General features: G+C 38.1%; 1 protein-coding gene and 1 pseudogene across 1 annotated transcript in view; one reads left to right on the forward strand and one right to left on the reverse strand.

Moving 5' to 3' along the window:
• The window catches only part of JARID2 (jumonji and AT-rich interaction domain containing 2), a 239,940-nt gene that overhangs the window by 167,235 nt on the left and 60,345 nt on the right, over nucleotides 1-12,360 (reverse strand). The window lies entirely within an intron of this gene.
• Nucleotides 10,099-10,216, forward strand: LOC111741644 (annotated as a pseudogene).

A 12,360-nucleotide genomic window follows, 5' to 3' on the forward strand; every position in this document is an offset into this window, starting at 1 on the left:
AATGCTGTGTTACAGGCAGCACTACAGAATAAAGAGCACATTGCCCCAAGACATCGGGGTTCAAAGTAGACCTCTGCCCTAAGCAAGGTAACCCTGATGTCACTAACACTGTCATGTACAAAATGAGGGGTGTGGACAGAGTAATCCCTGGGCCCCCTCCAGTTCTACAGAGATAACTTTCAATTACCATTTGTAAGATCAAGAGCTGGTGAATGTTTAACAGTCTGCATCAAGAAGAAATTAAATATACCCCACTGGTTTAATACCATTAATTTTTGAAAATTAAACCGATGAAAATAAATTAATAGCAACATTCATAAGCCTAGGTGGTGTCATATGCTATTATATTCCAGTTCTTTAATTGGCAGTAGGAGTCAGTTTTGAACAGGAACAAGAATTTTCCCAGTCCCACATTAGCCCATATTTTGTTACTTCATGTCAAGTTTCAAAAAGATCTATTTCTATAGTTATATACCACCCCAAACATTACATTATTAAGACTCTAAGAGAGAGACATAACAGAACATGATATAATGTCTTGCAGATGCTCATTGGTAACAACAGCCAATACCTGCTAGACCCATCTGGTAGCCTAGCCAGTGGGCTCCAAATGCTGACTGAAGGAAAGACAAAGGAACAAACACTTTGTCAAAGGGGTGTGCAAAACCTGCTGAGGAAGTTGTCAAGCCCAAAGCAGTTTGGAAATTAAGAGGGGGTCAGAAAATGAGTGGCCGTGAAAATAAACAGAGAATGAAAACTCTGTTCTCTTCAATGTATATAAAACGTCCTCACATTTAAAGTAAGTGTCCATATTTATCCAAAATCTTCATATAAACAGAATTACCAGGACGCATTCTCTAAGATCTGAGTTATTCCACAGTAACTCAAGGGGGGCTCAAGTTCCCCTCGGTGACAACAGCCATCACTTCGTAGGAATCCCTTCAATTACAAGGTCAAATTTTGTTCCATTATGCAGCACACTGACAATGCCTCTTCAGAGACATGATCTGTTAATGTATGATTTATTGTAATTAAGCAACACAGTTTAATGTCATCAAGAGGCTTTAATTAGAGAAGGCTGCCGTGTCTTCACGCTGTCAGATCAATTCCTGTTTGCACATCCGTCCAGACTTACACATGCTCTGAGAACACCTCTGCTTGTACGGAGCAAGCCTTCCTTCAGGGCTATGGACTTCCACATTGTAAAACGTCGTATCATAAAGCTTTGTTTTGTGTGTTTGCCCATACCAATAACCTCAGACTTCAACAACAAGAACAACAAAAACCCTGCTCCTCTCTTCTCCAGAATGTTCTGCATAATAACTGATTCCTTTGGTACTTGTTGGAACTCTGTTACCACCTCGGTGGTATGTTTCCCTTAAGTCAGGATTCCCTGTCATTTGTATGTTATGGACCAACTCTAAATCTCATTTCTGTTAACACATAACTCAACTTCCATTTCCTTTCTCTTTCACCTACACATTCCTAACAAATGTGGATGCTAAATTACCTCTAGTCTGCTAACACCAAAACTCATTCAGATGGATTTGAGAAAAAAGAGCGTCCAACATATCCCTATTTCTTTGACAATAGGGGAAAAAATTACTTGCAAATCATATATCAATGTAAGGGACCTGTATCCAGAATATATAAAGAATTCTTACAACTTAACCATAAAAAGACAAACAACCCAACCTAGAAATGGGCAAAGGATTTGAACAGACAGTATAAAAGATATATGTCATCATATAACCAATCAATTAAACACCTAGGTATATACTCAAGAAAATTGAAAACCTACGTCCAGGCAAAATCTTACACAAAAACAAATGTTCACGGCAGCGTTATGTACAATAGCTAATAAAAGAAAACAACTAAATGTCCATCAACTGATGAATAAATAAAATAAAACATATTTATACAACGGAATATTATGGAGAATAAAAATGAATGAATTCTGGAAAACCGATAGTAGCAATGGTTGCACAACACTGTGAATGTAGTCAGTGCCACTGTATTCCTAAAAATGGTTAAATGTCTAAGTTTTGTTATATTTTATCACAATTTTAAAAAAATAACAGGAGGGAGGGAATAAGGAATGAAGTAGATTCATGGTACAACATGGATGAACCTTGAAAACATTATGATAGGTGAAACAAGCCAGACACAAAAGGCTACATATTGTGTGACTCCAGTTACATGAAATGTCCAGAATAGACGAATCCATAGCAAAAGAAAGGACATCAGTGATTGCCAAATCCTGGTGAGGAGGCAGCAAATGAGAAGTGACTGCTAATGAGTATAGGGTTTCCTTTAAGGGTGGTGAAAATATTCTGAAATAAGACAGCGGTGATGGTTGTATAACTGCGAATATACTAAAAACCACTAAATTATATCTTTCAAGGCGTGAATTTTATGGTATATGATTACATCTCAAAAAAGCTGTTATTTTTTTAAATGTGTGTGTGTGTAAAAAGACAAGAATGTTACGTTTTGAAAACTATTTCCCCAAATTAGATTTGTTTTTCAGGGAAACCCACACAAAGGACTGTTGCATTTCCCAACTCTGCGGGATCTAAACAAGCGAAACCCTCAAGCCCAGCCACAATGTGAAAGGCCTATCAGACGGGCAGAAAACCAAGGGGACCGATGGTACCTACCTAACAGGAATCTACCAAGGCAGCGAGCCAAAACCTCCTCCTAAACACCACAGTCCCTTCTCCTAGAGCTTAGTACAGGGTTCTGTCACTATAACAAATATTCCTTTAGAAGTATGGGGATGTTACGGGTTAATTTTTGCTCCTTCCACATAAGAAGTATGGGGATGTCATGGGTTAAATTTTGTTCCTTCCACATAAGATCTGCCTGTTCAATGAAATGAAAACAGAATAAATATTTGGCTTGAACTTGAGTTTTTTTATTGTTAACACTATTACACAATGTGTTTTAATTCATTAATAAGAGAACTGTGTGACAAGTTTGAGCTGCAATTACTTTTCAGATATCTTAAAAATTAAACTCATGAGGCAAATTGCTATTTTAACTAAAATAACCATTTGAACCTCTCCTGTAAAATATCAATAAATTAGTTTCACATGAATATTCTCATCATTCTTTGGAGGCATTTTTTCCTAGCCCACTTTAATTCTCTTACCTTCTTCCTCTTTCTATAGTCTGATGTATGGCTGCCTAAGTTAGAGCTACTAGATTTTAGTTTTAAAGTACTTCTTTTTACCAGCCTTTCAAATTTTTCAGTCACTGGCTCCTATGCCAGTACATACAGTTATAATGCTTTATCTTAGGAGGTATGCTCCCAAATCTAGGGTATTTCATAAAATCTTCATAAACTCTTGCTCAAATGGAGAGCTCTAGGTATGTTGGGGGATGGGGGGACACTTTTTCTGCTTTGCTTTCCCAGTATTAGCCTACACATTTCTTTTGCTTTATAAATGGGGAGTGGGGAGGATAATGTGTTTCAGAACTACTATTGATTTCACAAGACAATGAATATGTAAGTTTCATTACCTATAATAAATATGTAAGTGAATATGTAAGCACTCAACAGACTATCTCAAGAAACAATTACTTAATTACAATACCTAATATTTCACAGAACTTGAATAAAGTCACCTGCTAAAACCCTGACAAGCTTTGAAGTATGTGGTCCTCCGAAGCAGGAAAGTGGAGAATTGAGGGAAGATTTAAAAAAAAGAAAGAAAGAAAGAAAAAAAACTTTAAGACATCTTTTGATGATTACCACTTTCCTGGTATTAAACAATACTTCTTTGCAATGCATTACATCTTTTGGCTGATTCACCAAGAGAAGTTCCTGACTACGCAATTTCCATTATTCATGTTGTGGAGTGTGGAGTGTTTAAAATGTGTTTTGAATACTTTCTTATTTTACCAATTTTTTAAAATACCCACTGTTTCTTTAATAACACCATACACTAATCTAAGATTTGTAAAACTGAGCCATTTATATTCATATTTTTGTTGGAAGAAAAATGTACTTAATTAATATTATTGGAGATTTAAATAAAGAAAAAGAAGAAAAACCCACACACTGACACCACATTTCCTCTGGTAATTTTTCGTGACCACTGTGTTGTATCAAGCGCTGGCCACACAAGTGGATCAACTTAACCATTCCAGTGCTGGTGCAGGATGTGGACACGGTGGTATTAATGAGAACGCGAGCTTATAGTGTAACCTCACCAGACCAAATAACCTCCTGGCCACACAAGTAGAAAATAATTAAAACAAGGACGATTCCAATTTAGCTTTGTAACCAGATGGTGAATGAAAAAGCAGACAAAGACTCATTTTGTGAATAACCTGGGGAACAGCTCCTACAGTTTCTTTTTAAAGTTACAGTCTCACTCGTGAAATAAAAAAAAAAGGGGGGGGTGGTGGCGGGAGCAGGGGAAAGGGAGATACAAAGGTTCTCACCAGAATTCACTTCCAGAGCAAACACATGTCATTTTCCCTAGGTCTTGACCAAAGAAATCACAACTTATTCCTTAAATGAATGTCAGGTTTAATTACAGCAAACCCAAAAACGCAATAAAAATTAAATGAGGGCAAGATGCTGCTAAACACCTATTTCACTGATCATTGCTGAGCTGTACATAAACAATTATACGAGGTAAAATGTTCAAATCACTAGAACTATGAAACAACACAAACCACCACCACTATTCTACAAAGATATTAAAAAGAGAGAGAAAAAGAAAAACAAACAAACAAACAAACTTGCAATTTAGCACAGGATGTTTGTTATTTTCTTCCCCCAAGAAGGATAAAAGTATTTCATGGGTGGACAAAAGAAGACAACATCATAAAACAAAACACAGAAATTCTGCAAACACTGCATAAGTCTGACCTCAGTCTTAAAATGGGAAGACAGTATCCAAATGGCTGCCTGGCCTTTACCAGCTAGACAAGAGTTTGAGTGGTTTAACCTTATATTAAAGATGGATGCTCTTGTTCATGAAAGGGAGACTAATCTGTGCAGCCTCAAATGGAGATGGGAACAGCAAGAGAGACCATCAGACTGTCCAGTATGTTCTGCGCGCACGCGCGCACACACACACCCTGTTTACAGCAAGCCTGCCACGAGTGAAGAGGCAGAATTACAGGGAGTTCATTTCAGCACATCACCACAATCATGTTAAAACTTCTGTTAGATCCCAGCAGGTTATCAAACTCTTCCTATGCGCCCTACTGGGAGGTGCTTTGGCAGCAGCTGACTTCCCCAGACCCATCCCTCTGACCCGCTATCCCAGTCTCCTCCCCTCCCCTCTCCACTCCTAGCAGGATTCATCAAACCAGAAGAGGAGATGTGCAAGCCACAGTCCCAGGGGATGTGAAGATGATAATGAAAGAGGGAACTGCAAGGCTAAGGGGATACCAAAATAATGCAACATATTAAACGGACATTTGTTTCTGCCTCATTAAATTCAAGCACCAATACAGAGACTGTTTCTCTGGGGTTCCTAAATTCTATTTCCGACCTAGCTTTCTCCCTTGAGCCAATGTTCACATACTCATCTGGTCCCAAGGGAAAGATGAGAACTCAGGAAAAAGCCCATTTTGAGGGTTTTCCATTTGGAGGCCTAGCTGTCACTTCTCTGGCTTTCACTGCTGGCCACTTGTGCACCAGCTGCTTGAACAAGGGTGGGCCTTCAGTCCACCCTCACAAGACTAGGGCCTCCTAAGCTGTAGATCTAGTGGATAGCCCTTTACAACACTGTACACCGGATGCATCATCTTTCGGCAGCAAAAGCCCGCATGCCACAGAACACATGCTGCAGTGTTGTAAATAAAGTCATTATGGGGAAAGGAGTTTCTTGGCCCTTCAAATCTCTTGCTTTGAGGTCACACTGTGACTGTATACTGTGTGTATGTTCTGAAGTTTAGAGTAAGACATTCCAGTCCTGGCCTTAGCACTGACTAGATAATGTTACATTGGACAACTTCAATGAACATTTTTGAACATCAAATCCCTCTTCTGTAAAAGAGGAGTAAGCAGTCAGTAAATTTTAGCTAATGTTCTAATCACTGTATATGTATAATCGTTTCATCCTTCCAATGATGCTAAATAATAAGTTTTACTATTAAACTCAATTTACAGCATTTCTTCAAGTAACTTGCCCAATTCCTACAGAAAGAAGGTAGCAGGGCAGAAGAAACAGCTACCTGAAAGCAGCTGGATGTGAAGCACATCTCACAGAGTGCCTGGTACAGAGTAGTAGATGTTCAATAAATAGTAGCTACGAAGGTATGATCACTGAAGAGCCTTGACGAGTTTGAAGATTCTGATGCAAGTTCTGTGAGCAACCTGAACTTCACACAGGGGCCTCTGTGGGCATGGTTTTTGCTTCTCTGAGGGCCCATGTCATGCTAAAAAGCCCTCCCTGGGGCGTTTCAGGAGGCTGACCCTTGCACCTCGCTTCCAGGTATTTTCCCTTCATGAACTCTTATTCCAGGTAATTCTTTCATTAGGTTAACACCATGCTGGGCCTGTGGTAAACATTCACCAATAATCCGCTAACAGAATGGATCAAAGGGAACCACGTAGGGCAGCACAAGAAGGGAAAGACAACTCTGAAAACAAATTAGATCTTGTGTGATTTATGTTTGTAACAGAAATATCAACAAGTAACATAAAAATGACATAAACATAGAGAATGAATCTAACGGAGAGTGGGGGGGAGGAGCTTCGCAAAGAAAATGAGCCATTGAATCATGAAGGATGAGAATGTGAAAATAAAAGTGTAGAGACTTCATTTGCACCCTGTTCTTCTGCAGTCTCATTCTCCTGATTTTTGTAAAACCTGCCCTAGAACCAAAATTCTACGATCCCACAGAGGCTTGTTTATATAAGATGCTTCCACTGGCTTCATGAGGGCTTGATCCTCTCCTCTCACTCCTAGGCCTCTTTTTCCTCCCCAGGCGAGTTCCCAAGCACCCCAGAAGCACTGCAGGTCATGGAAGGGGTGGCCGTCTCACTCCCATTTATATCTACCTAAGATCTCATGTCAGAACTCACCCTCAGGCATCATTAAATGTGCATTTCTGAGGCAATTATGATTTCACATTCCCACATTCTCAATCACGCTGTATACCCATGTTCAAAGTCACTCACAGAATCAAGGAGTTAAGGATCTTGCAGAAGTTTCCAGATATCAACTGAACACTACACACAGATTGGCACTCCTGAAAAAGTGCAGGTGAGGGACTGAAATACAAAAATGTGCACGCAATGGAGTAGAGGCTATGATATGAAAATAACCAAGGATGATCTACCTTCAAAGCAAAACCCTGTCAACAGTGTTTCATATATGTCCCCAATACTGCTGCATATCAGCCCACACACCTGCACAGTCCAAGTTGTGCCCCTTAGGACAAATGAATGACCTCCTTTCTTCCGTAAATTACAAATTGCAGGGGCAGGGATAGGGCTGTTAGATTAGTAAAAAGCATGGCTTTAATCAACCAATCTCAAAGTATGGACCTTATTTTAAATCAACCTTTAAAAAAAATAAGACAGTAGGAGAAATCTGAACTCTAACTAGTTTTTGATATTTAAAACATACGCTATTGCTATCATATTTTCTTTAAATAGAAAACTCATCTTTTAAAGAATAACAAAAATTACTAAATAATAACTGCATTAAATATGATGTTTGAAATTTGTTCTACTACAATCTAAGGAGAGGAAGTAGAGGTATAAATGAAATGAAATTGACCATGAATTGGATACTGGAGCTGGGAGATGGGTGTGTTGGTAGTATATTATCTTCACTACTTCTGCATATGTTTGCAATTCCCTACAAGTAGGTAGAGCAACAATTCTCAAACTGTTTGATCTAAAGGTCTCTTTGAACATTGAAAAATTATTGAGGACCCAAGAGAGCTGGTGTTTAATGATATATATAGATAGATAGATAGATAGATAGATAGACAGACACACACACACACACACACACACACACTCACAATACTAAAAACTAAGAAAATTTTAATATAGTAATTCGTTTAGAAAATAACAAAAACAGTACATGTTAACATAGTAAGGTTCTTATGAAAATTATATTTTCCAAAATAAAATGTAGCTAAAAGTGTAACCATGTTTTCTACTTTTGCAAATTTAATGTCTGGCTTAAAAGAAGTCAGCTGGATTCTCATAACTGAATTCAATCTATTATACTATCACTCGTCATGGAGTGTATGGAAAACCCCACTACACACCGCGGAGAAAATGAGAGTAAAAAGGAAAACGATGTATTGGTATTACTATGATAATACTTTTTACCCTGCAAACTCCCATAAAAGAGACTCTGAGAAACAAAGCGATCCCTGAGTGAAAATCATCGAGACCGAGAGGAATAATATGTAGGATATGGCAAAATTTCCCTAACATCTGACCCGGTAAGGAACCTCTCTCTCTAGTCCTCTTTGTTATGAAGCGAAATGAGGCACATTATTTAAGTGCCCAGAGTTGGCGAAAAGAACATGTATCCCCCTTCCCTAAACACCCTCCCACACACAGCACTACTATATGGACCACCATGTGGTAGTGACTGGTATAAAGTGCCTTTTACCATTCACATGTAGAAATCCAAGACGAGCTGTGAATATCCGAGAGGCACTCTTTTCTACAGTGTTGATCCCTAATAGGAAATCAATATACTGGGTCTCTCCTGACAAGCATTTTTCTTTGAAATGAAATAGAAAAATAAAATTGGGCAGATCAGAGTATGTCAATGATACTAAGGCTAAGTTTTAATGAAATTTGTTTCGTGTGTGTGTGTGTGTGTGTGTGTGTACAAACACTGGGTCTCAATTCAAAAATTCTTGGTGGAGATCAAAATCAAAGCTTAAAGAAACACTGTGCTTGGGTAAAAGGCATAGATTCTAAATGTCTTTGTAAAGAAAAACAGCATGTAAAAAAGCATCAAGTGAAGGTGTGGAGCTTGCTGATTAAATAGGAAAGAACCTAACTTTTCAGGAGACAAAACAGTGTACAGGGGCAAGGACAGAGTCTTAGAGGCCAGAATCTAGAGGAGTAAGTGAACTCTGCAACTTCTGCTTAAAACATCCAGCCTCAAAACATCTATTGACAACAGAGACACAAGCAGACACAATTTGTGAGAATGTTCAATGACAGAAAATGGAAGCCTGATATTGATAGTAAATTGTTTTTTGTTTTTTTCAAAGTACAATACCTACAAACCATAGACTACAGCAACCATAGAAAAACTAAGTCAAGCTATACATAGGCACAAAAGATATCTATGATATACAAGCCCCTTTCCTTACAAGCTTTCAAGTTAAGAATTTTTGAAGTGAAAATATAGGCACCCCTCCAAACAGCACCAGACTATCAGCAATGGCCCCCCATATGGGGGCTACCTGCAGTAGGCCCTTAGGTGCTTATATCATACATAACTTTTTGGAACTTAACCAAACAGACCAGAGGCCATCTGTAAATTAAGTGAAAAAAAGCAAGTTTCAAAATTCTGGTATGGTTCTCATTTTCACAGAAAGAAAATAAAATTATACACACATACAAATTCAGAGAAAAAACTTTGAAAGGATTTCCTCTAGAGAGAGAGAGAGACGAGACAAAGGGGAGAATTTATTATTTTATTCCCTTCCGTGCTGTTGAAATTCTTTGTCAACGGGCATGGATTACTTTTAGAGCTTAAAATCGAAAATAAAAGGGCATTCATAAAAGGGCATTCATTTTTTAAAAATCGCCTTGACCCATACTTTGCACCAAACAAAAATTTAACTCCAAAAGTGGTCACTGTCTAAATGTAAAAATAATTATTAAACTCCTGTAGGAAACATAGGAGATAATCCTGTGATCTTTGGCTATACAAAGATTTCTTACAACACAAAAAGGATGAATGATAAAAATAAAATGAGCTTCATCCAAATAAAAATGGTTCTGTTCTACAAAAGACAATGTTAGGAATTGTTATAGCCTAAGTTGTAACCACTCTCTCCTTCAAAATGCAATTGGCCTAAGCCCGCAGTTCCTCAGAATGTGACATTAAGTGGAAACAGGGTATTTAAAGAGGTGGTTACTACAGCCATGCCATCCTGAACGTGCCCGATCTCGTCTATCTCGGAAGCTAAGCAGAGTTGGGCTTGGTTAATATTTGGATGGGAGACCACCTAGAAATACCGGGTGCAGTAGGCGGTTAAAAAAAAAAAAAAAAAAGGTGGTTAGTATAAAATGAGTTCATTAGGGTGTGGCCGACAACAATATGACTGCTGTCCTTACAAGAGGAGGAAATCTGGACATGTACAAAGGAAAGAGTATGTGATATGCAGGGAGATGACCAAAGCCAAGGAGGCAGGCCTCCGAAGAAACTAAAACAGAATTCAGATTTCTGGCCTCCAGAATTGTGAGAAAATAAATTGCTATTATTTAAGCCACCCAGTCTGTGGTACTTTGTTACAGCAACCCTAAGCAAACTGATACAGGAAATAAAGAACATGTGTGCAAAACATGTCTCTAATAATAGACTGGTATCCACAATACATACATTAAAAAAAAAAAAAAAAACTCTAGATAATAACAACCCAATTCAAAAAAAGGCAAATAAATGTATGAAAAGAAGCGTGACAATATTATTGTCACTAGGGATATACGAATTAAATACATACCGATTAAAATGGCTAGAAATAAAAAGCTGACCTACCAAATACAGAAAGGAACCCTTCAAGAGAAAACTGAACCCTCATACATGACTTGTAGAATGCAAGAATACAGTCACTCGGGAAAAGATTGGCATTTTCTTATTAAGTTAAATGTACACTAACTAGCAAAAAGTGTCTAGCAATGAATGCCATTAAACTTGCAAAAACCTATTTACAGCTCTATTAATAACTGCCAAAAACTGGAAACAACCAAACGTCCATGAACTGATGAACAGAAAGAGAAACAGCAGCACATCGTACAACAGAATACCACTTAGCAACAATAAAAAGGAATGAACCTCTAATATGAACATGGATGAATCTCAAATACATTAAGAAACTATACTCAAAAAGCTAAATACTTTAAGATTCCATTTAAAACATTCTAGAAAAGTCATAGAAAATCTAGGGAAGAGATCAGTGGTTGTCGAAAGGGTTAACAACAAAGGAGTTTTAGGTTTGACTGTAATGGGTTATATGACTGTATGCATTTATCAAACTTTATAGAACTGTACACCTAAAACAGGTGACTTTTACTGCATGCTAACTATACTTCAGTATAAGTCCACTTTATACTCAGGGCATAATGCCACAGACATGCCCCAAGATCCTTGCACACAATAGAACAGTGTTGTCCAACTCTGTGAATATAACACAAGACACAAATAATTTTAAATTATGAAACAAACTGTTAAACCAGGTGAGATTTTGATAACATGTTTTATTTAACTCAAATATATCCAAAATATTATCATTTAAACATGTGAACAATATAAAACAAGTTATTTAGCTTTATTCTCCATATTACTGAGTCGTGGAGATTCAGTGTACATTTCACATTATTATTCAGACGAGGCACACTTCACAAGCTCACATGTGGCCCGTAGCTCCCTTCACATTTGAAGTAACTTCGAGCACTAATGTGCAGGACAAAGCATGATCTCAAAAAAGCGGCACAAATGAGGGAAAGGCAAAGTATTTGATGGAAAGTCTTCCCCTGGATTTGCTCTTCAGGGGTAGGAGAGTCACCCACAGATCTATAAAAGCTATTGAGTCAGCTGAGAAGATGAGAATTCCTTAGTGCTGTACGCGCCCAAGTTCAGCTAAGGTGAGTCACTAGAATACACACACGAACACCCCAGAGCTCATCATTCCTCTGATAAGAAAGGAAAAGCAAAGAACGAGAGATAGCTACTCCACCACAATTCATATATGCTTAGTGGATGCAGAAAGCAACCCAGGAGAAATGTATTTGGAAAACCAGGATGCAAGCAAAAGCCCACCACCCACACAGATCTACGAGGTTCCTTACCACAGCCCTGGGGAGCAGAACAGAAAAAACCCAAAATGATTGTTGGAAAACCTATAACCACTATGCTGTGCGGAAAAATAACCTTCTGTCCTGGTACTTGCTTACTTACCATTGAAGTGAACTGCATCTCTAGAATGAGCCTGCCACTACGACCACATGGCACACAGTCCAATCTCAAATGAACCAGATAATTCAGAACAGTTTGAAATTTTTCTCTTTGGTTTAAGAGTATGCTGTTCTGTTTATATTATGGTTATGTCTGGTATTCTGGAATTCAGAGGGGGAAGAAAGTTGTATTTTGTCTGAAGACGTAATCTGGAAGTAGCCAG

Source organism: Pteropus vampyrus, unplaced genomic scaffold (assembly GCF_000151845.1).
Source record: "Pteropus vampyrus isolate Shadow unplaced genomic scaffold, Pvam_2.0 Scaffold80, whole genome shotgun sequence".
Lineage (NCBI taxonomy): Eukaryota > Metazoa > Chordata > Mammalia > Chiroptera > Pteropodidae > Pteropus > Pteropus vampyrus.